The sequence below is a fragment of the Peromyscus californicus genome, unplaced genomic scaffold (assembly GCF_007827085.1).
Source record: "Peromyscus californicus insignis strain IS unplaced genomic scaffold, ASM782708v3 Scaffold_10__1_contigs__length_136768540, whole genome shotgun sequence".
Taxonomy (NCBI): Eukaryota; Metazoa; Chordata; class Mammalia; order Rodentia; family Cricetidae; genus Peromyscus; species Peromyscus californicus.
In genome coordinates, this window is record NW_026294391.1 from 123,371,460 (window position 1) to 123,395,929 (window position 24,470).

Consider the following 24,470-nt stretch of genomic DNA (forward strand, 5'->3'; position numbering starts at 1 on the left):
GGCAGAGAAAAAGGGCTCTCCAACAGAGCAGAAAATGTCACATAAAGAAAGGTGTGGTTGTATCAAGAAGAACATGGTCACAATGTGGGGTACTGTAACAATTTCTGTAGTAAAAGACAATAACATGAAGAAAAGTTGCCATATTTCTGCCTTTCCTGAGTAAGTCATGGCTGCTAATTGTTTACTGTGGCAAGTCACTATGCTTCTAATGAGAACAAGAGAGCACACAGATAGAAGTTTTAGTCCCCAATTAAACAAAACACATAAAATGAATTATCTGAGTTCTTTTAATAAATGAAGTCATTCTCATAGCATTCCCAGTGATCAAGGAGTGTAGCAGGTGTCTTAAAAGTTCTTATTAATAAAATCAAACCCAGGCCCAGTTATTGGGGTGAAATGCTGGATGGTCAGAGAGACAGAACAAGCCACAGCTAACCTCACCTGGCCAACTTCTCAGCTGGTCTTGTTTCCTCAGACTGGAAGCCTCTGTGTCCTCACATCTGAATGGCTCTCAGCTGAACTGTGCTGCTAGAAGCCTGAAAGCTTAACCAGCCAAATGCTTCTAGTTTCTGGTCTTCACGCCTTATATACCTTTCTGCCTTCTACCAGCACTCCCTGGGATTAAAGGCTCACTTTCAAGGATTAAAGGCATGTGTCACCATGTGTGGCTGTTTCCAATGTGGCCTTGAACTCACAGAGATCCAGAGGGATTTCTGTCTCTGGAATGCTAGAATTAAAGGCGTGAGTACCACCATTTTCTAGCCTCTGAATCTAGTGGCTGTCTATTCTCTGACCCCAGATAAATTTATTAGGGTGCACAATATTTTGGGGAACACAATACCACCACAAAGGAGTATGCAGGTATAATTCCCACCACTGTCAATCATGTTTGATGTTTTCTGAACGGGGCACTGATGTCAACAGAGTGGGCATAGGCATCCGTGGCTTAGAATTGCAAATAAAGGCAACAATTGATATTTTAATACTAGCACAGCCTGGATCTGAGTCCTCAAAAGGTCTTTGCAGCAGGGAGAGTCAGAGATGAATCAAGGCAGTAGAATTGCATCATTGACAGAAGCACAGCTTCTCAGATGCGTGAGTCAGGGTTTTGCAGGAAAGGGTGGAGTGCAGTGTTGTTACCTATTACAGACCTGAGCATATGTTGGGTTGTGCAAAGAAAGATGCTGGAGACAAGAATTACCATATTGGAAAGAAGATAAGACACAGTTTCAGGCACATATGGGACCAAGGAAGGCTGGGCCTACATGGATGTTGTTTTTTAAGAACTTCACAGGAAGCAGTGAAAAGAGATTGTACATTCAGGGAGCCAGTGAGTCTTGAAGAGTGCTTAGAATGGTAAGTGGGTAGGCAGGATGAAACTCAGGAAGGGAAACAGAGAAGGATACCATGCAATATAAAGCTAATGGAGGTTAAGTAGTCCCTGAAGAATGTCACTCACTCCAGTACCCACTGCTGACACTGAAGAAGTTGTATCTTACAGTTGGTGTTGCCCCACCCCCAGTCACTAGGCCAACTTCTAATCACATATAAAATCACAAGTTTTATGTCACCATCTACATTTAAGCTCTCAGTTGAACCTCTTTCCTACCATTTCTTCAATGAAAATGTGTTTACTACCTAGCTACCTTTCTTCACCATGTGGTCACAAGTACGCTGGCTGAGAATGATGGCAAGAGCTGAACTTCTGGCCTCTCTCCTTGTCTTATTGCTAGCAATGGCAATGGTTTCCATTGCAACAAAGGCACAGTGAAGGTGCTCTGCAAACTCCTATCCTATGACCACAGCCACATCTTGGTCTTTTCTCTCTTTTCTTATCAGCCTGTTTTAGATTTATGATTTTAAGAGCCTGAAAAATACAACCACATGTTTCTCAATATCTACCACAGAAAAGTTATTTAAAAGGCAGGTAGGGTTGACATAAGGTGGTGAATTATTATCAACATTCTCTCAAAATTTTTGAGTAGGTATAGCACGGTTAAAAGCCTGGCTATCTATCTCTGAAGCTTTGATAGCTGGTACTTCTAAATAGCTGTTGAAGAAATTACCTAGAGTAGGAATTAAAAAAAAAAATAGTTTTAGTCAAAAAAGTCTAGTAAGGTAAACTGAGTCACTTTAGTATATTACAGAGTTTCAGAGACATTACTAGTTCCTATAATACACTACTATGTGGATACAAACAGTTTTATTGAACTAGAGGTCCTGAATCCATAAAACATCCTCTTTCAGACTTCCAGCACTATGACTGTCTTTGAAAAAGCAAACTTGCTTTTTTGTTATTTATGACAAAGGTGGCATGGTATATAAATGGTGGATGCAGTTGAAAAGACTGAAACCAATATCTCTTTACCAAATTTGAATCCTCGGCATCAATTTGAACTCCTCCTATTCCTTAGCATCAGTCATGAAAGTCAGCTAATTTTGCCTTGTAACTATCTTTGGAATAGTGTCAGTTTCTTTCATATTTATTGTCACTGGTCTGTAGCATGAATCTTAGAGAGTCTTATTAATAAAATCAAACCCGGGGCCAGTTGTTGGGGTGAAATGCTGGATGGTCAGAGAGACAGAACAAGCCACAGCTATCTCACCTTGCCAATTCCTCAGTTGGTCCTGTTTCCTCAGACTGGAAGCTTCTGTGTCCTCATCCCAATGGCTCTCAGCTGAACTGCTGCTAGAAGCCTGAATGCTTAACCAGCCAAATGCTTAACCAGGCAAATGCTGCTAGCCAAATGCTTCTAGTTTCTGGTCCTCACGCCTTATAAACCTTTCTGCTTTCTACCACCACTCCCTGGGATTAAAGGCTGCTTTCTGGGATTAAAGGCGTGAGTCACCATGCCTGGCTGTTTCCAATGTGGCCTTGAACTCAGAGATCCAGAGGGATTTCTGTCTCTGGAATGCTAGGATTAAAGGCATGTGCTAACATTTTCTAGCCTAAGTATCTTGTGGCTTTTCTGTTCTCTGACCCCAGATAAGTCTATTAAGGTACACAATATTTTGGGGAACACAATACCACCACACTGGTCTCAGGCTGTTATCTCTCAAATTTGTCCTTTAGCCCTTTGCCATCAATGGGCCTTCATATAAAAAGTAAACATTAAGTTCTGTCCTATCATTCCAAGTCCCTCCGCAGTGAAGTCCAAAGCTCTCCTTTCCAGAACTGTCCCTTATGCCCCCATCAACTTATGGGGCATCCACAAGGGTCATACAATTCCCTGCTTTGAAAATATCAGGCACATTAATTCCCTACTGATTTGACTCACACTGCTTTCTTAATCTTTTATAGTCTTTCACCTTCTCAACTTCATGTCACCTGTTCCTTGCCAATCAAAGCCTACTCAACCATCAGTAACCTTCTCTGACCCCTGAGAAAGAATTAACCAATTCCTCCTCTAAACTCCCACAGACCTTTAATTGTACTTTTGTCTTATGACACTAGGAGATACTATCCATAAAGGGGAAAAGTGGAGTCAGATGTTCAAATTCCGGCACTTTTACAAATTTCAGGAGTGTGTCTTTAAGCATCTAGCCCCTCCATGCATTAACTTTCTCATCTCATAGTGAATAAAATTCTTTTCATCTGTCTGTCTGTGTGCATGTGTCTGTCTATTTGTGAGCTTGTATGTCTGCCTGTCTGTGAGTCTGTATGTCTATCTCCACAAAAGAAGTATCCATATATTGAATATATATTTATTAAACATACTAAAATTTAATATATTCTCCAATAATGACTTTCCAATGTAATGTTTAACTCCATTTAATATTCATATTCTTCTCACAGAATCAAACTATACTGAAGAAATGCAAGAAATGTAATCACTCCTTGCAGCAATTCTAGTTGATTCAGCAATCACAAGCTCTGCTTTTGTTATCATCAATGCTACCATTTCTCACTTCATGTTGAGTTCTTCTGAGAGAATCTTTATTTCAAAGAGATAAAAGTATCTTATTACACTAATCATTCTACCTCATAATTAATCAAAATCAACTGTGAAAACAAGTGGAAAATTTCTTCTTTCAGCAGACTTCTTTCCCACAATTGTCTATGGCATGACTTCAGAAGAGACTCTAACACTGAAGATAAGATAGAGATCTCTGAGTCTGTTGGTCAGAAATGCCAGACATACTTGCTGGAGGCTGTGGAAAGCAGAAGCACTTAGCCCCTCACTTAGATAACTGCTCAAAATTACCAGCAAGAGTAAATAAATACAAGAGGCAAAGAACCCATTGGTGATTAACTCTAATATTTATCTAATGTATTTTCCAGTGAGAAAGAAGTAATAGTATATGTTACCAAAGTCATTTCTGGTTTTGCAAAAAAATTGGATACTTAGTTAATTCAAATACCTTGTAGAATAAAAATCAAAACAATACCCCACACTGTTGCTAGAGTTTTCCTGCCTGGCCCACAGTCAGGACAAATCTCTCTCACCCGCCAGTCCCAAGCCGCTCAAACCCGATCAAGTAAACACAGAGACTTATATTGGTTACAAACTGTATGGCCGTGGCAGGCTTCTTGTTAACTGTTCTTACAGCTTAAATTAATCCATTTCTATTAATCTATACCTTGCCACGTGGCTTGTGGCTTACCGGTACTTTACATCTTCCTTATCCTGATGGCGGCTGGCAGTGTCTCTTCCCTCAGCCTTCCACAATAGTAGACTGGCATTTGATAGAGGGATGTGGAGAAGAACGGGATGCTGAGATGAAGCCATATATACACAGCCAAGAAGAATGGACAGCTGAATTAAAAAAAAACAACAACAATTTCCAGAATTTAAAATCCTGAATCATGACATGACACTAGTGGAATTCAGGTGTTTCTGGTACATGGACTGCTCTCACCCAATGTGAGGTTGAACTGTTGACCTTGTGTACATCCTACTTCACAAATGAGTCTGTCAGATATGCTAAGCCTATAGGCTGAAGATGATGCCCCAACACTGTGGAGAAACCTCAGGTGACTGTCCAGGCAGCTGTCTGTTTCTGTCAACTCACAAATTTTTTGGAAGTTGCTTGCATGCACTTTCTGTTTTTATTTTTGTTAGCTAATATTATTTCCTTCTTGGGTCTCTGAGCGAATTGAAGATTAGGTAGTTATAGTTGAAGGTTAGTTAGTTATAGTTGAAGATTAATTAGGATAGAAAGTGAATTAGATACATTTTGGACTTAACAAAATAGGATAGATAATGAAATTATTTTCTCTGAATTTGTCAAATACAAATGGACTAGACATTGTTTAGACATTTATTACTTGTATATATTGTATATAGTCATTGTACTTTTGTATATAGTTTTTCTTTTGTTAGTTATAACCTTTTTCTTTTTTTTTCCTTTTTATTAAAATAGAAAAGGGGAAATGTGGTGGTATTTTACTTGTACTGAAATGTGATTTTATTTGTATGTTAATAAATAAAGTTGTCTGGGGGTCAGAGCTATTAGAGTCATAGCAAGTGCATGGCGGCGGTGGCGCAAACCTTTAAGGACCTGGAGGGCGGTACATTCAGACAGTGACGAGGCAGTCACATGTTTGGGTTTACAACCAATGAGAAGGCAGAACAGGAAGACTTTAAAGACAGACACACAGGAAGTAGGCCCTTTTCGGAGAGCTCTCTTGGCTGGAGAGGATCCCTGAATCAGGAAGGGTGAGGCTCTTAGCTCTGACCTCTTGGCTGTCTTCTCTGAATTGGCTCTGTGTTTCTTATTTTATAAGACCGTTGGTTACATCTACACCACACCCCCTGAAAAGCACATACTTTTTGTCAAAAAATATAAACTCTCAGAATTTATTCTAAAATACTAGTCCAAGATTATAAAACATTAAATTATTTCCAAAGGTTATTTTTATTTTAACTCTTATAATAACACAAACATGAAAATAAATACATAATAAGGAAATGATTGATCTTGAATGGTAACATTATCTTTCTAGATTTCAGTTACCTTATTTGTAAACAAGCAATGTTATTTACTAGTTGTTCAGGAGAATAAATGTCTATGTACATACGTATTTTACATTTAGTCCCAAGAGCTCATTTTCTTAATAAGTTTTCTTTGCTCTTAATCTCTTCTGAAATATTTATTATTTCTTGATGGGGAGAAAAGTAGTAGGGGAGAGAGAGCAAACAGAAAATATTTCTCGTTTCTCTCTGTCCTTAAGTGATATGAGAGGTACAATAACTGTTTAATTAAAGGTAATGTGAAATAATAGATGTTGCAGAAAACTTATCTCATTTCAATAATGTTTCATAAAGATGCATACTGATAATATACTTAGCATCAAGTGAACATGCCGTTCAATGTCTATTATTTCCTCCATTTTGCTATCAGTTACCAAAGGCTCAGAAAAGTTTAATTCCTTCAATTGAGGAACCTACATATATACATGATAAGAGAAAGGCTTGGAAGTATCTGTGTAAAAATTGAGGAAGAAGGAGAAGAAACATGAAAACAAGCAAATTAAGGATAGGAATCGACTAAATGCTATGTTTGTTTTGAAGTTATATTTGTAGAGAAGTCAACATTTTTCCCCACAGAGTTTTTTTCTGTTTTGATAATTTGTTGTTGGATATTTGTACACTGTGTGAAGGTATGTTGCTGTGATTGATGTAATAAAAAGCTAACCAGCCAATAGCTAGGCAGGAGGTATAGGGAGGACTTTCAGGCAGAGAGAGGAAATAGGAGGAGGAATCTAGGCACGTATGGGAGATGCCAGGAGACACGGAAAGGAACCAGGAGGTTCAAGATGGAAGAGAGGTAATGCCATGTGGTAAAACATATATTAATATAAACAGGTTAATTCAAGTTATAAGAACAAGATAGGAAGAAACCTAAACTATAGGCCAAACTTTCATAATCAATAATAATTCTCTGTGTCATTATTTGCTTATTGGCAGCCAACAAGAAACTATGTCTACATTTTTTATGTGTACGGCTGAGAGGTACTTTTATATGGTCTGTAGAAATTGCTTAGAAGTATGCTAGGTTAGCAGTTTTACAGATTCAATTGTATATTAAGAAAGGTAATTCTTTGTGTGAAGTGTATGTGTCTGTGTGCATATATGTGTGTTTATCAATGAGTGCATAAGGCCAAAAGTGAGCACCACGTAATTCATCAGTCATTTATCCACATAACTTTTTGAAACAGGGTTTCTTACTGAACCTGGAACATTCTATTTTGGCAAGACTGACTAGATAGTGAGCTCCCAGGAGCACCTGTCTCTAGAGCCACTCCAATTTTTTTAACTCCTACCCCAGTATTGGGGTTACCTAAGTATGCTGCCTTGCCCAGTTAATTGTGAATGCTAAACATCTATCTTCACGCTTTATAGAGCAAACATTTTATCAACTGAGCCATCTCCCAAACCAGCTTTATTAAGTCCTGATGTGTATTCTCTTATTATGAAGAATAGGGCTGCTGAGATATCATGTGTATTGAGCTTAAATTCTTAAAATGTTACTCATTTTGTTCTCTACATTTGTTTCAATCTACTTTAGAGTCACAAATTAAACCAGAATCCAAAGATAAAATCCCTACACATGAAGGTAACCCCAAGAAACATTTATAGGAAGAATAATGCCTATTTTTAAATCTTACATTACTAAAGTTTCAGGAATTTCTGATCTTTGATATCATTTAAGTATGAGCACTCTTGCCAAGAAAAGTTTTTATTTTAATTAGTAAGATTTCAAGATAATTTATTGTAACCCACAACACTTAGATCTTACCTGTCACTCAGTTGTCATTTATTATTCATTGCTAAGGTATGGAAGAAATTTAAGTTTCTACTGGATTGATTGCTAAAACAGGATCTCAAGTTTCAAAAATGACCCTTTCATATATATTCTACACTTGTCTACATGTTTCCCATGATGCTTTTTGTGTAAGCTTCAGCCAGTGACCATTATACTATTCTAAGCTTTATCTTTTCCAGATTGCTGCCCTCTAAACCAATGAGTAGTGGTTTCACCATTATTGTTGACCATTTATCAAAATGCAAAGCCCAGACTCAGGAATGTGGGTAATATATATATATATATATATATATATATATATATATATATATATATATATATAGTTTCTCAAGTTTCCATCTTTATGATACAAGGATATCATTAGGACAAAGAATTTTAATTCATGGTCTCAACCTGAAGTGGCTCTTGTATCCAGAACCCCATAGAACCTGAATAATTTTGAAGATGTCAGAATAGAGTATAAAGCTCTGCCCAGAATCTTGAAGATGTCTCATAGCATATATTGCTATATATTTCTAGTGCCTGGATTTTATTTTTTTTTTATTTTTAATAAACCATTTACATATTTCAATACCATGCTAGAATACTGTACTTACATCATTTCCATTTCTCTCTGCCCTGTAATTACTCCCATGGCAGTCACCCCCTCTCAAATTCATGACCTCTTTTTCTTCAGTTGTTACTGTTATACACACACAAACACACACACACACACACACACACACACACACACATGCACGTAACACAAATCTTAAATGGTCTTTTAATATAAAACCCTGAGCCAGATATTGGGGTGAAAACTGGAAGGTCAGAGAAACAGAACAAGCCATCCACATTCTTACCTTTATGAAATCCTCAATCTCAAGAGTGTGAGTTCCTGTTTCCTCACTCCTTATATACCTTTTTCTTACTTCCTGGGATTAAAGGTGTGTGTGCTTCCCAAGCAAAGGCATGAGATTTCAAGTGTTGGGATTAAAGGTGTGTGCCACTACACCTGGCTCTGTTCCCAGTGTGGTCTTGATCCACATGGATCTCTTGATCCATCTTGATCCAGATGGATCTCTGTCTCCCGAGTGATAAGGTTAATGGTGTGTTCCATCATTGTCTGAGCTCTATGTCTAATCTAGTGGCTGGCTCTCTCTTCTGATCCCCAGATAAGTTTTATTGGGTTGCACAATATATCACCACATTTCCCCTTTTTCTCTAAAATAATAAAAGGTTATAAGAAAAACTATATACAATAAGTACAATAAGTATATATAATATATACAGTCAAGAATTACATTAACAATGTCTAGTCCATTTGCATTTGAAAAATTCAGAGAAAATATTCCATTATCTATCCTATTTTGGTGAATCCAAAATGTACCTAATTGATTTTCTATCCTAACTTGTATTACCAACAGAAAACTATCTTTTGGTGTCTTTCACTTACACACTTAAAACCTCTGTAGTGAGTTTCTGTGCAATTCGTGTTTCATATATACCCTATTGAATCCACTTAATGTCGTTCATACATATGTTTATGGCTGGAAAATTGGTATTAGAGAATCTACCAAATGACATGTTCCTAGAAAAAACTGATTCTCTTCCTCTCAGCAGGCATTGATTGCCATTAGATCTTCATTGAAGGGTGAGTCCTGTATCTTAACCAGAGGAGCTCAAACTTAGTCCACTGGGAGAGATGGCACGTAAATCTCGAGAAATGGGTTCCCAGTAGTCAGACTCTGAGATTAACAGTTGTATACAAGAGATTTATTAGGGAAAGTTCAAGAGAGAGTGACAGTATTACACTTTACATGAGCTCTGGGATCCAGAGGGTAACAGCAATTAGGAACCCTTCCACCATTTTTTTGTTGTTCACAAGATGACTAAGGACTATCCCATCCTGGTGTTTGCATATTCCAAGGAAAGATACTTATCTGAGCTTTTATGATCTACATGACACCCTTGAATGATGCAGATGTCTCTGAACCTCTTCCAGCTGCCTTTCATTCCTTTGAGGAGTTCCACATTAAGACAATCTCCCTTTTGTACCTTTTGTAAAGGCCTAAATAGAAAAATGCCCTTTATTTACAGGTAAATTAGGTTCTTAAAAGGGAATAGGTCCTTTGGAGAATAAAGAAGGCAGAGTTGAGTAATAGAAGATAGTAACCTGAGATGAGGCTATAAAAATGTGTACTCAGGTAATGTTTTAGTTAGGGTTTCTATTTCTGTGAAGAGACACCATGTCCATGGAAACTCTTATAAAGGAAAACATTTAATTGTTTCAGATATTTAGTTTATTATCATTATGGTGGGAAGCATGGTAGCATGCAGGTACACATGGTACTAGAGAAGGAGCTGAGAGTTCTAGATTTGAATTGGCAGAGAACAGGAAGTGACAGTCACACGAGGCCTGGCTTGAGCATTTGAGACTGCAAAGGCTGCTTCTAGTGACACATTTCCTCCAATAAAGCCACACCTACTCCAACATGACCATATCTCCTAATAGTGGCATTCCCTATGTCCAAACACTAGAACACATGAGTATATGGGGGTCATTCTTATTTAAACTACCACGGGCAGTTTGATGTGATTTCAGGGCTTAATGACCTTCATGGTTCTCCTAATTTAAAGTAGGGCTTTTTGGTTTTTGTGTTCCAGAATTATCCAGTTATCCAATCTCCAGAAGAGGAATAGACTCATGTCAATGCACATTTTTAGGCATAGGGTGATGTACAGTGATGTAAGGGCCAACAGCCACATGCAATGTATCAGAGAATGGTGCCTGTCTGCATACAGATCTACATAAATGAGTCTCTATGACCATCAGTGAATGAAAAGAATTTAAACACACTGAGAATCCTAAACAGACAAATATAGTGAAGAAAAACTTGGGAAATGTATGGTTGTTCTCTAAATGAATTTTAGAGTTCTCAGGGAGTTTTTAAATTGTGATGCATAAAATTTTATAGGACAATCAGTTAATGCATTAAACCTGTTAATAACCTACTCTACACATTTTTTCTAAATGAATTAACAATTTACTCATGAATACTTATGGATATAAAATCAAATTCAACTAATCCTTTTTGATCCTACCTATTAAGTCATCTCAGGATCCTCACATTTTCCAAAGGGAAATTTTTCTTAATATATTTCTTATGAATTTATGCCAGCTTGGGCTCAACAGAGATAGTATTAGGTCATTCCAGTAAGCCTGCTTCTCCATGAATCCCTATTCTACTTTGTAGAAGCACTTTCTGAGATCCTGCCATGTTCACTTATTGAAATAAAATACTTTCTAGCATTTTGATTGCTGCCATTGTGAGACATAGATGTCTTTACTAGGACACTGTCAGTGTGAAAGAACTACAGCTAACCCAGTGGATCAGAATGTGGGCTCAGCCAGAACATTGTTGCTTAGGGAAATTTAAATAGAAAGATTCACACCCAGGACATATTCCTAAATAAAAGGTAAAACATATGTGTTCCCTGACCTCAGTTCTCATTTTTGGAAAACCTTTACTACACATTTTCCTTGACTGGGTGTTCTCTTTGATTCTAGATAAATGTTTCACACTGTGCTAAGGTCAGCTCAGGGCACCACAGCTCTATCAGCAGTGCCTTACAGTCACATTAGTGGGAATCTTAAAAAGCCTTCACCACCCACAGCAAATGTGTAGAGGACTGGGTTCAAAAATCTAGACTTGAAATTCACCTCTACAAGGTTGAAAGATGTTTTATTATGTGTTTTCTCTTTAGAGCCCTGGTACTAAGAAAACTAAAGTCCACAGTATCTTCTAATCTGAGGAAGCTGTTAAATAAATGCCTTAAAGCTTTCTAACATTTCACTGTGCTAGCATAGGGGGTGTGAAAAGAAATTGTATTTGTGATCCTGTTATAACAATTACTACCTGTAAATTTCCTGGTGTTACTTAAGCCTCCTGAGCCTCAGTTCTCTCAGCTGCAAGTTGGAAACAATTATTGTGAATGAGATCAACCATAAAGAATGCTTAAAGGAACCTGGCTCACAACATGACTGTAGTTGTTCGTTGTTATTTTTTCCACTTCTTCATGGTCAACTCATCTATTCTTTCTTCTATACCTGTCTCTCCATTGGAAAAAGATTTCTATTAAACTCTAATCACCCTTGCTGCTAAACCTAATGAATACACTGCAGTCCATCTCTAATACTTCCTCGTGTTAGCATTTGACAGCTTTGGCCCCTTCATCCTTCTAAAGTCTATTTGCTTTGGTCCTACTTGCATTTCATTAGCCAAAACTATGTGTCAAGCACTGCTCTAAGTGTGTTACATATGAATCTCTATACATATACTATTTAAAGTATCTCGGCTATACAAATGAGGGAATGTTGCTCAAAGACATTTGCATGTTTGGTTACAGAAGGTATGAGCGATAGAGCTGGGATTCAAGAAGAAGCATGACATTCCTCAAATACTGTCTTATACTGGATTTCTATCTCATCCAACATACTTGACTAATGTGCTTCTACTTGGCTGGTGTGCTCCTAGATTGTTTTTTTTGTGGTATCCATTTTTATTTTTTAAGTGGCTGAATTAAAAACTCATCCAATATGCAGAAGAATATATATTCTAAAGTAGTGTCACACAGGCATTTTAGACCATGGTTTATTAAATAGTAGATCAAGATCTATTTAAGTCATATAACTGACTGTGGAAGTATTAAAAAGAGGGACAATGAAAAGTGTTAACAGAAATCAAGTTAATTTAAAACAACCATCTAACATGTTTCTGCTAGTGCTTACACATGTTGCATCATAAGATGTCACTGCAGCCTTGGTTCTGAACGTACAGCATGTGCACTTTGCACTATGCACTCTGTCTCAACACACAACACCAACGAATGCTACCTGAATAGTGCCACATTTGAGATTATTATATATTAGTAATTATAGAAGTTTTATTGCAAATATAAATGTTCTGCTCATACAGAAATGTAATAATGTGATTATAGAAACTAAACGCTTTGAATCACCTTTTCTACTATCATTTCTCAGCATATAAGGATAAAATTTGAATATCCTTGAATTACAATGTATTAGAATGTGTAGTTGGTTGGATGAAAAATTCTCCCCATAGGCACAGGCTTTTGAATACTTGGTCTCCAGTTGGTGGTACTGTTTGTGGAGCGTATGGAATCTTTAAAGCATATGGCCTTGATTGAGGAAGCACATTTTGGGATTAGGCTCTTTGCTTCACATTTGCAGTTGAAGATGTGTTCTTTCAATCTCCTGATCTGGCTGCCTGCTGTCATGCGTCCCCAGCCATTATGAACTCAGTGAAACCCTAGCCTAAATACACTTTCCCTTCTTTAAGTCATTTTTTTTTTTTGAGACAGGGTTTCTTTGCGTAACTTTGGAGCCTTTCCTGGAACTCACTCTGTAGTCCAGGCTGGCCTTGAACTCACCTGCCTCTGACTCCTGGATGCTGGGATTAAGGGCATGTGCCACCATAGCCCAGTTAAGTCACTTTTGATTATGTATTTTACACAACTTCAAAAAGTAACTAATGCAGAAGTTGGTACCAGGAATGGGGGTATTGCTATGAAGACCGTGAACATACTGTTTTTTTTTGTTATTGTTGTTTCTTTTTTTTGAGAAATATAGAAGATTTTGGAATTTTGGACTAGAAAATCAGTGGAATATTCTAAGATGAGACTAATGAGTCATTCTAGAAGGATTCTGGAAGATAGTAGTGTTAAAACTAATGTGAATGGTAGAGGTCCAGCTCATGAAGTTTCACAGGGGAAAAGCTTCCTAATGGAAACTTGGCTAAAATTCATTTGTATGACAATGAATCTGCTCCTATTTTTCCATGTTAAGAAAATTTAGAAAAGAACGAACTAGAAAGTAGTTTTTTTTTTTTAGGTTGTTTCTCTCTTGCAGTGATAAAACACTAAATAAAGGCAACATGGGCAGGAAATGAGATCTTTGGCTTACACTTCCGGGTCATAGTCCATCACTGAGAGAAGCCAAGGCAGGAACTGAAGCAGAGACTGCAGAGGAATGTAGCTTCCTAACTTGATTAGCTACTTTTCTCACAAAACCTAGGCCCAGTTGTCTAGGGATGGCACCTTGCTCAGTGGGCCAGGCCCTCCTACATGAATTTAATTAAGAAAATGACATAAGCACAGGCCAACCTGATGGAGGCAATACCTCAACTGTGGTTCCCTTTTCCCAGCCAACTCTAGCTGTTTCAAGTAGACAGCAAACTAATCAGCATAAAAATGACCTAATTTTTCTGGTGGAAAAAGTTTCAAGGTTGCAAAAATAATGAACCTGTTACAACAATTATTACTAATAACTTATGAATGGCTACAATGAAAAAGAACAAGTGAGGCAAAACTAAGTACAAAATGTATGGTTTAGAGAGAAAAAGAGTTATAGGAAGCTTAATGTTACCCCCAAGACAGGTGCTGGAAAAAAGACTCTAATTGCTAAAAAGATTGGTTTCATTAATGAGAAGCCTCTTAGTCTAGATTTGGAATAGGAAGGTACTCTCAGAGGAAGATGTTACCCAGCTTAAATTTCAACTCTTAAAAGAAAGCTTGAGGGATTTTCAGCTGCAAGAAAACAACTGTATACAAAAGCTGCTGCTAACATGGTTCTAGGGCTGAGGCTCCATCCTAAGCTGACAGTCTAACTTGACAGTATTGCCCATATGATATTGGCTTTTGAGACATAAACAATGAAAGATTAAGAGTAATATGGATTCTTCCTCCATGATTTTAGAGGGCTGCTGAGGCCAGGCAGCGTGTGAAGGGGAGTATTTACAAAGCCATGACTGGCCATTATATGCAGCTGTGAAAGTGAAGCCTTGGTTGAGGTGAAGACCCCAAAATGTTGTTGATGCCAGAGTCAAGAGGTATCTGTCAAAGACAGCTGTACATAAGTCATAGAACCAGCCCAAGAGAAACATGTAAGATGCATACAACAAAGCAGGATGAGTGAAGACATCCAATATCTGTGGAAATAAAGTCCTAGTCACTGGTCAAGGAGCCTTGGTGTTTGCCCTACTGGTTTTGGTCTTTGCTTTGATCCCTTATTTCCCAATGCCTTCATTCCTCGCTTTAGAATAAAAATATATATTCTATGTCATTGTATATTGGAAGTATGCAATTTGCCTTTTGATTTTCCAAGAAGTCACTGTAAAGGGATTGATTTTAGTCATAGAAGACACCATGGACTTTTAAACACTGTTGAGACTGTGAAAGACTATGGATCTTCTGAAGTTGAGCTAAATTCACTTTGCAGCCTCATACAGCAGTTAGACTCTGGGGACCAGGGAGAGGAATGTGATAGTTTGAAAGAGATATCCCTATATTCTTGGGAATCTGAATAGTTGGTCTCGATTTGTAGATACTGGGTAGGTTTAGGAGATGTAGCCTTGTCATGAAAATATGAACTTGGGGCATGATTTTAGATTTCAAAATCCATAGGTAGTTTCTAGTGCATTCTCTTGGCTCCTGGCTTGTGGTTCTAGATGTAAGCTCTCAGCTTGCTACTCCACTTTCTGTGCCTGTCTGCTGCCATGCATCTACACCACAATGGTGATGGATTCTTAGCCCTTTGGAAACATAAACCCAAATAAACTCTTTTTAATATAAGTTCCCTTTGTTATGGTTTTTTATCACAGCAACAAAACTGTAACCAAGGCACTCACCCATATTAAGTGTGCATAACCCCATTAAAACTCATTAGTTCACCACATCAGACTTCAGTGGTAGACTTACTTTGGATTATCTTTGGTTCCCTATTATTTTGTGATGTCTCCTCAGGAATATTGCCATATCATAACCACAGAAGTCATAAAGGCATGGACTCTTCCTGGGACCCAGGCAGCCCCAGGCTAAGCCTCGCACTGCAAGGCTACAACTCTCAAACCATCCTTCCTTCCTCCAAGCCCTACTATCCATAACTGTCAGTGGCCCCTTTTTGTTAAGGCTTAATATTCAAGGGAGAAAAAAATCTTACTCTCATGACCTGCTGGCCTAAAGGAATAAGTCCTCCAAGACAGAGTCCGATATGACCACAAACCTTGGCTTTCCTGTCTTCTCCATTGCAGTTAGTAAAAAGTAGTTTCTCTCAAAACTCCTGTATTCTGTTCCCATGCTTCCTTACAGAGTCATGTACAGTGTATTAAGGGTCAAGGTCTAGGTTGTGGTGGTATTGTTCCCCAAAATATTGTGCACGTTAATAAACTTATCTGGGGTCAGAGAACAGGACAGCCACAATATTAAACATAGAGGATAGGCAGTGGTAGCATACGCCTTTAATCCTAGCATGCCAGAGGCAGAAATCCCTCTGGATCTCTGTGAGTTCGAGGCCACATTGGAAACAGCCAGGCATTGGTGACTCACGCTTTTAATTCCAGAAAGTGAGCCTTTAATCCCAGGGAGTGATGGCAGATAGCAGAAAGATATATAAGGTGTAAAGACCAGGAACTATCAGCATTTGGCTAGTTAAGCTTTTAGGCTTCTAGCAGCAATTCAGCTGAGATCCATTCGGATATGAGGACTCAGAGGCTTCCAGTCTGAGGAAACCGGATCAGCTGAGGAACTGGCAAGGTGAGGAAGCTGTGGCTTGTTCTGCTTCTCTGATCTTCCAGCATTCACCCCAATAACTGGCCTCAGGTTTGATTAATAAGACCTTCTAAGATTCCTGCTACACTAGGTCTCTTCCTCTGCAATACCTGTGAAAAACTATGTTCCTCCTCAAGGTCTCCTAGGCTATTTCCTGAGGATACTCCTCGTCTATTGTCTGAACTCCTCCCTGAGATGCTGGATGACACTGTCAGCCTCCTGAATTTCTCCCCTCCACCCATCACGTACTGTACACACTGATTCAATTTTTAGACTGCAAATTTACCCTTGTTCATCCCATACCTAAGCCATTTCCCTTGCTAAGCATTTTTGTGTTTAGGAACCAGTATGGGATTTCAAACCAGGGACACTCCACTTTTAGGGTCCTGCAGTGCTGTAAACTCCCTTATCTCTGACCCAACAGGTTCAACCAGAATTTTCTAAACACTTCCACACTCCCACATCTTGTCCTGGATGCCCCTTTCATTAAAGACATTAAAGACACAGCTAAAATGGCACTATCACTGCCTCCTAGAGAAATTTAGACATTTTTGTTTCTGGATTCTGGTAGCATTTTGACCTCCACCCACATGCACCTTGTATTAGGCCCTTGAACTTCACTTGAGGCTGTACCTGCTTTCTCAAAAACTGTGCTGATACAGAATCTCTGAGTTCCTTTCAGGCAAGGCCTGTTTTCTCTTATTTATGTAAGTGTGATTCCCAGGACACTGTAACAGTTTTGTAAATGTTGGATCCAAGAAGGAGTGCTCCCTCCTTTCTAGAGAGGTGTCCCTTGCTCTTACCCTGAAGACCTCCAGGAAACAAAGCATGGGGAGGTGAGGCAAGGACGCTAGATTCCATGAAGCCTGCCATGTTATGAAGCATCACTTCCCTAGATTCTCATCTGTGCTGTCATTGCCTACTTGGTTCTTTGCCTAACACCCCAGCAACACTGCAGAGCAGATGCAAGTCATGAATGAGGGTTTCCTGAATGGGGACTGTTCTTCTTCCTTAGTTCTGGTAAGTAGGGGAATTGTAATGTACTGAAAGTGCCCCGTCGTCACAGTACCTGACTGCTAGTTGGAAGCTCTGTGATCTCAATGCATAAGAGCTTCCTCTTGAGTCACCCAGATACCCAGCTATAAGAAGTAGCTAAGAGTGGAAGACACACTGCACCATAGTCTCCCAAAGTTTGAAGAGGACAGATGTGTCATGTGATAAGGGAGTGCAAAGTTCTGATCAATGTGTTACAGGTATGAAAACTGAATGAATTAGCCAGATGTAGACAAGAATGAATGGTCATTGGTTTGTACAGATGATGACTATCCACTTCCTTCTTGTGAATCCTTCAACAATTCTTGTCCCAACAACAGTTGGACAAAATATATCTGTATCCATCCGGTGACCAGAAGAGACCGTTATGCTTTGACATATCTCTTTGATCAAAATTGAATGAAAATATAGATTAAATCACTTGCCAAACACATGTTTTTATTCACGTTTTAGGATTAAAAGAAAATAAGGACTAATTTGGCCAGAATGCAGTGCTGTGAGAAAAGCTGGATACAGGTTCGCCGACTGGAAATGCAAGTTCCAGCCAGTTACTCGTGGAAGCAACATTGTTTCCAAAGATATGATGGAGGAGCTGCTTCAGGCCCCTTCAATTGGATGAGAATATGGCTGCATAAAGCAAGAGACATCCTCTACCATAGCCCAGAGGTGAGTGTTTTAAGGGGACTTTTGTTAGAATTGGAGATTTTCCTGCATCTGTGTTCTGCTCAAATGTGTTCAACTATGGGGATTGAGGGTCCAGAGTCACAGTTTCTCTGCTTAGTAAGTTTGCCATTGTTTCTGAGTTTATTGTACTGGCATAGATTAAATTCCAAACAATGCAGAACAATCATCCAGTGACTAAGAGTTTACTTCTGGCACAGAAAAATTGAACATGGAATAAATGAAACAATTAGATAGTGTGGCCTGTGGATGAAGGAAACAGAGCAGGGCATTGTTTGGTGTGGTGGTAGATGGATGCTAGCTACTTTGTATAGTCATGGATGGAACCACTTTCTCAGACGTTGCTGATCTCTGACTTGAATTTTGGAAAGTAAGAAGCCTTACTAAGTTCTGGAAGAAAATATTAGTCAAAACAAATAATGAATTCTAAGGCCTTCTTGAGGAAATCAGCTTATGCAAAGAGCAGGAAGGAAGTTAAATAATATGGGATGAAACAGTATTGTCACAGATGTGCAGGGGTTTTTTCCATGTCTCACTTCTTGAGAAGAAAACATTTGCACATGAAAAAACCAGGTGAGGAAATCTCCAAAGTTCACTGGGATTGGACTAGTATAGGCCACAGAATGGAATATATTAATGGGATATAGTGGGAAATATTCTGTTCCAAAACTTTTGTCAAGTCAGGGTGGACTTGAGCAGGCTTTCAAGCAAGGTGGACACTGAGTGAGGCCTCAAAGGTTCACGGAAGTGAGGATATTAATCAAAAGTCAGCATTTCAGTTATATGGAACAGAAGGAGCCTGGGCACTTGCAAGTGTTAAGGAGATAGCCCAGAATGGACCAGAGAGACCCAGCCCACATATTCTAACACCAAATAATCTGGCTGTAGCCATGTTTTCCAGACTTCACAAAATGGGTTTCAAAAGTACATATCAGCCTCTCCCCGAGATCTCCATTTGTAGACTGTGGGAGTGGGAGCTAACCTCTAAGGTCCACAGTGTGCTGAGGGCCTGAGTCCTTTCAGAGTCAAAGTGAAAGCTACAGGGCAGCCTGAGGAAGTCCCACTAAAGTAAAGCTCTACCAAACAATGGAACTGTATTTTTCATAAACCTGGTACCAATCTGAAACTCCCTTTTATGAATAGCCCACTTAACCTTTCTGTCTGCAGGGAACCAGGTTTTAAGCTTCCTAGATTGGACAGTGCCAATGTCACTTGAAATTAAGGTGAGGGTTTAGGGTGAACTGCGAATGTCACTTGAAATTAAGGTGAGGGTTTAGGGTGAACTGCAGAGCTTCTATTCCACATGGAGGGACCAAAATTATTGTCACTGATCCCCTGTGGTAAGTCTGGCATCAAGATGTGACCCAGTGTTATGTGCATAAACCCCCACCCATCTCCTTATTCCATCCCAGGATTCTGTGACTAGGGGACACCTTTCAAGATTTCTAGAGTGGGGAGGGCCTGGATCATTTCAGAGTCAAGACGAAAGCTGAGAGTGGGTAGTAGAAGCCCCATCCTAGATAGACAGTCCTGGATCCAGCAGCATCCCTTCTGAGGATCCACCAAAATGGGCTGACCTTCAAGAAGAAGCACTCACTTGATGTTTTTCTATATCCTCATAAGATAACTTGGGAAACTTCTAACCATTTTTTTGAGTTAGCTTGAGTTTGAGGGATGCCTGAGTGTTAAATTTACGAATTAGCCCCCTCCCCACCATACCACACCCACATGTAAGGGCTTGGGAGATGAAGGATCATTTTGTGAGGTTCCTGGACAAGAGACAACCATTCTGTATCATATTTTCAATAAGTGAGAGCTGCTTGAGGTGGATTACAAGAGTCCTTTAAGAACAGGAGGTCCCCACATAATTCAGTGTCATGCCCAGGGTCAGTCTAGATTTCAGTGGAGCAAACATAGAAAAATGAGACCCTTCTGCTTTCATTGCTGGGACCTTTGAATAGGCACTATTTTCTGTCATTCCCGGAGGGAAAAGGTGGTTGCCTAACTTGCAGACTGAAAGTAGGACCTGAGAGTGGAATGTGGAAGCTCCACTCTGGATAGAGAGACAAAAGATAGTATCGTTATTCCAGGGTGATATGCACTACTCTAAACTGGACTGACTTGTTGAGAGGATCTCTTTCCTTTCCCTCAGGGCAGGTGGGGAGATTCTGCTCATAAGAGCTATTTCAGTTTCCCAGGGAGAAGAGGACAAGGTGATTTTTCTGAGTCCAGATGGAAGCTGGCTGTGGATATCAGAAGTCCATTCTAGATAAAAAGGTCTGGATAATCAAACAACATTGTGTCATTCTGAGGGTCTTTCATAAAATCGAGGCTGAGTTCTGGCAATGTGTGGACTCCTAAACTTCCGCATCTGCATCCGGGGACTTGAATGACTCAGCCGTTTTGTGAGGTTCCCGGAGGCTAGAAGATTCCTCAGTGCTGATTTGTGGAAATGATCCCCTCCCCACTGTTTCACATCCACATCCTGGTAGTTTAGTGACCCAGAGCCATTTTGCGAGGCTCCTGGAAGGGTGAAGTCCACTCGGTGCTTTTTACATCTGGGGATTTAGGCTATTCAGAGCCAGCACACCAGGTTTTCTGCATCCAGGAACTTGGGGGACTCAGAACCCTTTTGTGAGGGTCCTAGAAGAGGTAAGTACACTTAGCATTTTTTTGCATCTGGGGACTTAAGGGACTCAGCCATTTTATGAATGTCCTGGAAGTGGGAAGTCCTCAGTGTTTTCTGAAACCTGGGATTTCAGAGACTCAAAGCCATTTTGTGAGGTCCCTGGAAGGCGGAATTCCAGTCAGCATTTTCTGCATCCGGGTATTTGGGAGGCTCAGAGCCATTTTTTTAGGTTTCTGGAAGGCGGGTCCAGTCAGCACTTTCTGCTTCCGGGGACTTGGAAGGCTCAGAGCCATTTTGTGAGGTTCCTGGAAGAGGGACAGCCTCGCCTTGTTTTCGTGCTTTTGGCGCCCAGGTGAGAACTGAGGGTGGGCTCAAAAATCCTCTTTGGGGATTAAAGGACCTCAAGTAATGTAGTCTGATACCTTTTGTTAGTATGGTACTATGTGAGGCCTTCTTGTAGGCACAAGCCATGTTTTCAGTCTGTCCTTGGGGACTGTACAGGCACATTGTCAGGGTTAAGAGGAAAAAGTCATCTCTTGTCCAGGATAAAGTCTGACTGGACAGTGGATTTAGAAAACCCTAATTCAGATAGAGGGTCCCACAATATTAAATCTGTATCCCTGTGATCAGTAGTACACCAAATGGTGATCTACTTTTAGTAATAAGCCCTTTGCTCATGTGCTCACTGTACAAAAATACAGAGGATACTTAGAGGTCCCTTTAGATAGATGGCAATTTTGCTTTCGCTTTCCGTGTGTGTGTGTGTGTGTGTGTGTGTGTGTGTGTGTGTGTGTGTGTACACGCGTGTGTGTGTGTTAGGAGTGGGAGCTCTAGATCTGTGGTTCTCAACCTGTGTTTTTACAACCCCTTTGATAATGAAAAGACCCTTTCACAAAGGTCACCTAAAACCACTTGAAAGCACAGATATTTACATTACAATTTGTAACAGTAGCAAAATTACAGTTATGAAGTAGCAACAAAAGGAATTTTGTGGTTGGGGGTTACCACAACATGAGGAATAGTATTAAAGGGTCACAGCATTAGGAAGGCTGAGAACCACTGAACTAGATCAAACTCAAACTGTAATTTGATTGGGAGTGTTCTTGGGGAACTAGTTACTTCCTTACACTCTCCAATTAGTCAGTGCACAGGAGACTCCAGGAAGAGGAGGGGTCCAGGATCTGTAAGTCAAGATGGGAGTAGTTTGAGAAACCCATCGCCAAATAGATAGGCTAAGATAAAAAAAAAAGCTGCATTGTATACTTTTGATAATATTGTTACAAACTAAGGCTGATTTATGGGAATGAGCCCCTCCCCTATCTCCAGTAACGGCTTCCTGGGATTTGGGGGGATTTAGAGCCATGTGTTGTGTCGAATTTCTGATGCTCAGAGGATGCCTTAGTGATGACTTGCAGGATTGAGCCCTCCTAATTTGCAACAGGTCCCTTCTCTACCCAGCATGAGGTTCCTGGTGGGGAGACAGCCAAATTATCAATCCAGGAGACAGCAGAAACTGCACCAAAGAAACACTTTCTAGATAGAGGTTTCTCAGTGCTGTGGATATCTGTATGCCATGAATGTGTTCTTTTGATTGGTTAATAAATAAAGTGCTTATTGACCAGTAGCCAGGCAGGAAGTATAGGCAGAAAAAACGAGAGAGGAGAATTCTGGGAAGTGGAAGGCTGAGTCAAGAGACTCTGCCAGCCGCCATGATAAGTAAGATATAAAGTACCGGTAAGCCACGAGCCACGTAGCAACTTATAGATTAATATGAATGGGTTAATTTAAGATATAAGAACTAGATAGCAAGAAGCCTGAGCCATTAGGCCAAACAGTTTAAGTAATATAAGCATCTGTGTCTTTATTTGGGTCTGAGTGGCTATGGGCCTGGGCGGGACTGGAGATAACTCCAGCTACATCTCAGTTAATGCATTCTGGTACCAAGTGAGGCCCAAATGTTTAAAAGAGAATCTTGCCCTTTACTTAGATCGTAGGTGGGCCTTCATTCTCTCCTAAGCACTGATAGACCCAAGCAAGAGTAATAAGATTCAAGTATTGTTTTGTTTTACCCTGTAAGATGTGAGGGCAGAGTACTTTTGAGGAGTAAGGCCTTAGATCTGAAGAAGTAAGGTACCAGGGCCCTGAAGGAGTAGCAAGTAGACCTCTGATATTATACATGAAAAAGTTTCACACCCCCTACACACTGTCAGCCTAGACTGTTTCTGTGGAAGACATTGGACCAAAAATGTCACTTCTTACTTCCTGTTCAGGGGTTTAGGTGGGGATCATGTTTGGCCTGGGCCTGAATGACGGATCTAAAGGTCAGCAGAGGCCTTTTAAGGAGAATTTGGAAAATCTCCAGAACCCTCAAGACAAAAGAAGAATCTTCCTCATTCTGCCTGTCTTGATGAATTCCCAGGGGTCTCAAGATTGGATTTATTCTCACTTCTTTTTCCTCCTCAGGAAAGTAAAACTGTACAGTGTGTGGTATCTCCAAAGCAGCAGTGGAACCACCTGAGATTACCAGAGGGAGGTGTCCATTATCTGCCAGCAATCCAGGTGAGAAATATGATGAGGACTAATGGTGTAAAGAAACCCTACATCTGCTAACAAAGGACCACTGTCTGTATGGTTCAGTTCTTATGCCTGGAGATCCCTGGATGGGTAGCTAGGGTTGAGCACTTAAGATTAAGTGCATGCCTACTGGTGATAGTTCTCTTGTAGTTGTACTTGATCCTAGGATTAATGTCAGTTCTGAGGCAATAGCTACATATGTAGAAGTGAGCTGGTGACACATCTCATCCACTTCTATGTGGGGTCTCTGGTAGTGATCACATGACCTGGGCTCATCTCTGCTGAGATACGGGTTCCCTAAGTTCACCTGAAGTTCATCTCACCTATCCTTGAGATTTTTCCTTTACCTCAGACCTTATCTACCCCTAAACTCTCACCTCATGCCTGAGATAGTTTAAGTAAACAAGCCACTTAATGTCTCTGAAACATGATCCCAGGACATACGTAGTCTATACAGTACATTTTCCCTTGACTTCAGATATAGTCCTCAAAGGAGGTCCATACTGAATCCTTCTGCTCTCCAAGGCTTTAAAGATCTCAGGGAGGTGAGAAATGTGACCAGAATGGGAGACCTTGGTTAACCTCAGGGCTTCCAGGATCTAGCAAGTTCTAGTCAGGACCTCAGAGGATGATTGGAAGAACCTCCAGCACATAGCACAGACATGGGTACAAAAAAGTCTTCCTTGCACCACTTGCTCCACAAAAGTTCTCTCCAGGGTCATCAGTCTGAACTCCCTGTCTTATTTCCAGGCATTAATCTAAAGGAGCTGAAGGACCTATTAATAACAGCTTGACTCAAGTCATCAGAGGCGGTGTCAGGTACATCAGTACGAAGGTGAGACCTGAGAGAGTCCCATCAGACCAACACAGAGACTCAGTACCCCCCCCTGCCCTCCTGTCAGCAATGAGAAGACGTAGGCACTTGGGGAGGATTCCCTCCCTTCACAACCTCTTCCCTCTGTGTCATAAAACATAGAGCCTTGCCTTAAGGAATGAAGACATGGGGGTCACATGGAACAATCTCCTCCTTTACACATTTATCCAGGTGAAGATCAGGCTGGTCTCATATGCAGGAAAATCAGGTCATATTGATTTGGTCTACCTTTTGTACTTTCTCAGTACCTGGTATAAGGAGGTTTGAGACACCCTTACTTCC

General features: G+C 40.0%; 1 long non-coding RNA gene across 1 annotated transcript; it reads left to right on the top strand.

The window, feature by feature from the left end:
• The first annotated feature begins 20,626 nt into the window (after positions 1–20,626).
• LOC128116147 (uncharacterized) lies at positions 20,627–24,150 on the top strand. Its single transcript, XR_008220406.1, has 3 exons — positions 20,627–20,763; positions 23,204–23,299; positions 24,065–24,150. It is a non-coding gene; the product is annotated as an uncharacterized LOC128116147 (long non-coding RNA).
• The last annotated feature ends 320 nt before the right edge of the window (positions 24,151–24,470 follow it).